Below are 6,396 nucleotides of genomic sequence, written 5' to 3'. Positions count from 1 at the left end.
CTAAACATATTCTATGTTTAGATACACAAATATTTACCACTGTGTTACAATTGCCTCTAGGATTCAGTCCAGTCCCCCACCCCCTGCTATCACTCCCCTAGCTCCCCTTGCACATGTGTGCAATACTGTAGTCTAGGAACAACAGACGATTCATTCCATAGAGCCTTGATGTGTAGCCAGCTCTACCATCTAGGTTTGTGTAAGCACACCCAAGGATGTTTGTGCAACAATGAAATCACCTATTGATGCATATCTCAGAATGTGTCCCCATCATGAAGTGATGTACGACTCTCTTCTTTCTCATTTCTCAGTTAATGACTTTGAGGCCCTTGGTAGTTGAGGAATTTACTCAAATTCACAGCGTATAAGTGGTGGAAGCATGCTCGTTTTGGCAGCACATATACTAAAATTGGAATCATACAGAGAAGATTAGCATGGCCCCTGTGCAAGGAGGACATGCATTTTCATGAAGTGTTCCATATTTTTAGAGAGCCAAATCATGAGTGAACTCACAACTACAAAGAGAATAAAATACCTAGATACAGCTAACAAGGGGCATGAAGGACTTCTTCAAGGAGAACTGCAAACCACTGCTCAAGAAACTAAGAGAGGACACAGATGGAAAAATATTCCATGCTCATGTTTAGGAAGAATCAATATTGTGAAAATGGCCACACTGCCCAAATTAATTTATAGATTCAATGCTATCCCCATCAAGCTACTATTGAACTTATTCACAGAACTGAAAAAATCACTTTAAACTTCATATGGAACCAAAAAGAGCTGCATAGCCAAGATAACTCTAAGCAAAAAAAAAAGCAAAGCTGGAGGCATTATGCTACCTGGCTTCAAACTATATTGCAAGGCTACAGTAATCAAAACAGCATGGTACTGGTACCAATATAGAGATATATACCAATGGAACAGAACAGAGGCCTTGGAGGCAATACCACACATCTACAACCATCTGATCTTTGAAAAACCTGACAAAAACAAGCAATGGGGAAAGGATTCCCTGTTTAATAAAGGATGTTGGGAAAACTGGCTAACGATGCACAGAAAGCTGAAATTGGACTGCTTCCTTACAAATTATGCAAAAATTAACTCCAGATGGATTAAAGATTTAAACATAAGACTTAACATCATAAAAACCATAGAAGAAAACATATGCAATACCATTCAGGACATAGGCATAGGCAAGGACTTTATGACCAAAACACCAAAAGCAATGGCAACAAAAGCCAAAATAGACAAATGGAAACTAATTAAACTTAAGAGCTTCTGCAAAGCAAAAGAAACAATCATTAGATTGAACCAGCAACCAAGAGAATGGGAAAAAATGTTTGCAATCTATCCATCTGATAAAGGGCTAATATCCAGAATCTACAAAGAGCTTAAACAAATTTACAAGAAAAAACAACCCCATCAAAAAGTGGGCAAAGGATATGAACAGATGCTTTTCAAAAGAAGACATATATGAGGACAACAAACATATGAAAAATGCTCATCATCACTGGTCATTAGAGAAATGCAAATCAAAGCCACATTGAGATACCATCTCATACTAGTTAGAATGGTGATCATTAAAAAATCTGCAGACAACAGATGCTGGAGAGGATGTGGAGAAATAGGAACACTTTTACACTGTTGGTGGGAGTGTAAATTAGTTTAACCATTGTGGAAGACAGGCTATTCCTCAAGGACCTAGAAATAGAAATTCTATTTGACCCAGCAATCCCATTACTGGGTATATACCCAAAGGATTATAAATCATTCTATTATAAAGACACTTGCACACGTATGTTCATTGTGGCACTGTTTATGATAGCAAAGACTTGGAACCAACCCAAATGCCCATCAGTGATAGACTAGGTAAAGAAAATGTGGCACATATACACCATGGAATACTATACAGCCATAAAAAAGGATGAGTTCATTTCCTTTGCAGGGACATGGATGAATCTGGAAACCATCATTCTCAGTAAACTGACATAAGAACAGAAAACCAAACATTGCATGTTCTCACTCATAAGTGGTTGTTAACAATAAGAATACATGGACAAAGGGAGGGGAACATCACACACTGGAGCCTGTTAGGGAGTGAGAGAGCTAGAGGAGGGATAACTGGGGGTAGGGGCATTGGGGAGGCATAACATTGGGAGAAATACCTAATGTAGGTGACGGGGGGATGGATACAGTAAAGTACCATGACATGTGTATACCTATGTAACAATACTGCACGATCTACACATGTACCCCAGAACTTAAAGTATAATTTTTAAAAATGAGTCTTTCAAAAAAAAAAAGTGGTGGAGAAAGCATTCAAACTCTATCTGCCTCTAGAATTTGTATTCTGAACTATGAGGTCCAGCTGCCTCTCATAATGTACATTCCATAGTAATAATGACAGTAATCAATGACGCTATAGATACCCATTGATAAGGCCAATGCTTGAGTAGTCTTTTGATGAGTTGAATGGGTTGCACTGAACAAAATTATTTGCTCTCTCCCCTGGTTCCTTTAAATAGGATCACCCTTGTGGGGCTGGCTAAATGGAGCTGGAAATGTAATCTGTGGTTAGGAAACATTAGGGGTTTTTTGTTTGTTGTTAAATCTAAGATAACGATTTATTAATAGCCTTTTGGGGGTGTTTATAAAGTATTAGTACAGTCAGAGTCCACTTCAAAGTATAATCAAGAGTTCAAATGATTTCCTTTTTCTTTAACCTTATAATACAAAAGGGGATTCACTCCTTTTCTGCAAGTAGAAAAGCTGAAATTGAATTATAGGAAAAAAGAAAATGAAAGTACAAACTTGATTGTTTTTCCTTTCCCTTTGAAATCCACCACCTTCCTTTAACCATGGAGACAAAAGATTACCAGATTTTTTTTCTAAGATTATTATAATTTATTTCATGTGAGATGCTTTCTGGCTTTAATATCTCATAAATTTGAAATGGTCTGAATTTCTATGCTTAGTTATTATCGGGGAAGTGTTTATCTTTCTCTTTGTTTGTTTTTCTTAGCGCATTTAGAAAAAGAAAATATTTTTATTCTCATTTGTCATATAACAGTTCCTAAGCATTCCAATTTATTCTTCAGAATCTATTAGTGTGGAGTTGAAAGTCTTATCCTTTTAAGGACATTTTTAAGCTTTCTTATTTTTCTCTCCTGGAACTTTCTAAAACTTCGAGTTAACTTTAACATTGCATTTCTGAAATTTAATGAAAATCATTTTGTCTTTGATATTACCACGAGAAATGAATTGAGTGACCAATGTACATGTTTTCACCCCACTACCTAATTAATCTGGAATTATCAGGGAAAAAATAATCTGAACAAGAAAATTTCCAGAAATTAGGAATTTGCTAATTTAAATATTCAAAATGTGGAAAATATATATGGTTGACAAATGTTTTCTTGCTTTAAAATGAATATGTGGCCAGGTGCAGTGGCTTATGCCTGTGATCCCAGCACTTTGGCAAACCGAGGCAAGTGGATGACGAGGTCAGGAGTTCAAGACTAGTCTGTCCAAGATGGTGAAACCCCATCTCTACTAAAAACTACAAAAAAATAATTAGCCAGGTGTGGTGGCAGGTGCCTGTAATGCCAGCTACTTGGGAGGCTGAGGCAGGAGAGTCACTTGAACACAGGATGGGGAGACTGCAGTGAGCTGAGATCGCACCACTGCACTCCAGCTTGGGCAACAGAGTGAGACTCCGTCTCAAAAAAAAAAAAAAAAAAAAAAAAGATTATGTAAAGCACACCCTAACCATTTTTGTTGTTTTGGTTTCAGCAGAGGTATAAATTAGTATAAAGTACTGAAATAATACAACAGCTACTTTCTCACTGATGAAACTCCTTCTTACCTTAAATTTAACAAGTTTATTCAACACGTATCTTTAATGAATGCCTATTATATTTGACACTCTGCTAAGTGAAGGGAGTGCAAAAATGAATAAGACAACTTATGAAAACAGCACTCATGTGAAAAACATAGGCCATCACCAGCACCCCCAAAACCCTCCCCCAGTGGCTTCTCCCAATCAACCCCACCTCTTTCCCAGTGCTATCTACTCTTTGACTTCCTACGTCATGTTAGTTACTATTCTTTTCTTTGTAAATAAAATAATATGTATTCTTTTGTACCTTGCTTTTTGTTTAACATTAGATTTGTGAAATTCATTCATCTTGTGGCATTTTGCAGCAGTTTTCATTGTGAATTGATATACCAAAAATTACTTAGCCATTTTACTTGTTCATGGACATTTTGGCCTGTTTCTAATTTGAAGTTATAGAAATAGTGCTGTTTTGAATATTCTTGGACATGCCTTGTGGTAAACATATGTATGCATTTTTGCTGGGTATTTAAGAATAGAACTGTTATGTTTTTGGATAAACGTATGCTTAGCTTTAATACAAAAGGGTCACATCACTTAATCTCAAATACCTTTCTAGAAATCTCACATCATACTTCTGAGTACATGCGTCTCATTGGCCATAACCCAGCTGAGGGCCACATACCTAGCTTCAGGAAAGGGAAGGCAAAAATATATTTTGGCTGGATCCATTCCCTTCCTAATAAAATCTGAATTCTGACACCAAGAAAGAAAGGGAGTATTGGTAATGTGTGACAAGCACAGGTCTCTTCCATGCTAACCCTCCCTCAGCCCTTGCCATTTCAGGAAACGGAACTCTTGTCCACTTAGTGTTCAGTGAAAATCCCAAGGTCATGCTTCACTCCTCCTACCCCTTCCATTCCATCAGCAACTCTGCTCAGTTCTGTTTCCCAGAAAACATCTTGACTCTATCATCTTCACTCCTCCTCTGCTATCCGCTTAATATAAGCCAGTATCATCTCTTAGTTAGACACACTATTGCAGCTGCTTCCTGTTGGAGCTCTTTTGGTCCGGTTTTACTCCCCCACCATCCTTATAGCAATCAGTGTGGTTTGGTTTGGTTTTGCCTTCCAGTTTGGGGGGTTTATTTTATATTTTCCATCAATACCATATTAGTTCCCTATCTAAAAGCTTTCAATGGCTTCCTTTTGTACTTACAGTAAAAATTCGACTTCCTAACATGCATGAACATCGGCATGTTCATTCCATTCTCACTTTCCCAAAACTCGACTTCCTAACATGCGTGAACATCTGCATGTTCATTCCATTGTCGCTTTCTGCTCCAGCTACAAAAGCTTCACATACATAAAATTCTTTCCCACTTCACGATCTTTGCCCTAGAACATGCTCCTTCCAAGTTTTATGGTTTCATTTGCTGATTTTGTTTGCAGTTTGTCTCCCACCATGGGAACGTAGGCTTTGTGACTGTAGGGCTTGTCTGAGCTCTGTACCCAGTGGGAAGGGGGCCTGCCTAACCCCTGGTTGTGGTGAACAATATTGAAAAAACAAATGCATCTCTTATTTGTGAGCTATGAACAATTTTGATTTCTCATTATGACTTAGACCCTATTCTAAATATTCTCAGTATTCTTTAGCAAACATGGATTGCTCTTGAATGTTAAAAAGGTTTAATTTAGTGACTGCATTAAATAATTAGCTGTGTGTAATTATTAAGTCTGAAGTTAATTAATTAGTAATGTCAAGTAATATTTTGCAGCAGCACCCAGAATACTTAAGATATGGTGTGGGAACATCAGGTAACAAACAAATCAAACACACATTATAACTTCAAGGAACTTAGGATTCTTAAATGAAATCTAAGAAATAAACATAGCTATCTATATTCTAATCCAGACTTTTTAAGTTCTAGAAAAGACACATACGTTAAATGTGAATGATTACTATATAATTTTTTTCTCATTAAATGTTGTTGTAATGAGTCTGAAAATTCTGTGGCAGATTTTTGGTCAAGTTAAAATTACTCACTTTAAAAGCGAATAACTTAAAATTGCTCCATGTAGAAAATGCCAGAATAGTCCACAAAACATTCTTCTTTTCTTCTAAAGGTTTTATGACTGTGATGGCAGGTGTTATGGATAATTTCATTTAGCCATATAATGTGGTTTGGATTTGTGACCCTACCCAAATCTCATGTCGAGTTGGAGGAGGGGCCTGGTGGGAGGTGATTGGATCATGGGGGTGGATTTGCTTCTTGCTGTTCTTGTGATAGTGTGTGAGTTCTCATGAGAGCTGATGGTTTAAACGTGTGTGGCACCTCCCCCTTCATTCCCTCTCTCTTCTGCCACCATGTGATAAATGTGCTTACTTCCCCTTCACCTCTGGCCATGATTGTAAATTTCCTGAGGCCTCTCAGTCAAGCTTCCTGTTAAGCCTGCAGAATTGTGAGTCAATTGAACATCTTTTCCTCATAAATTACCCAGTTTCCATTACTTCTTTACAGTGGTGTGAAAATGGACTAATACATCATCTGAGCTTTC

The 6,396-nt window shown here is 37.4% G+C and overlaps 1 non-coding gene across 1 annotated transcript; it reads left to right on the top strand.

Annotated features, from left to right (window-relative positions):
• Window positions 1-379: 379 nt before the first annotated feature.
• LOC116527265 lies at window positions 380-486 on the top strand. The gene has a single exon (XR_004258461.1). It is a non-coding gene; the product is annotated as a U6 spliceosomal RNA (small nuclear RNA).
• The last annotated feature ends 5,910 nt before the right edge of the window (window positions 487-6,396 follow it).

The sequence above is a fragment of the Sapajus apella genome, unplaced genomic scaffold (assembly GCF_009761245.1).
Source record: "Sapajus apella isolate SASKATOON/1434 unplaced genomic scaffold, GSC_monkey_1.0 scaffold53, whole genome shotgun sequence".
Lineage (NCBI taxonomy): Eukaryota > Metazoa > Chordata > Mammalia > Primates > Cebidae > Sapajus > Sapajus apella.
The sequence above is the reverse complement of the archived record's forward strand: the minus strand, read 5'-3'. Positions and strand labels throughout refer to the sequence as shown.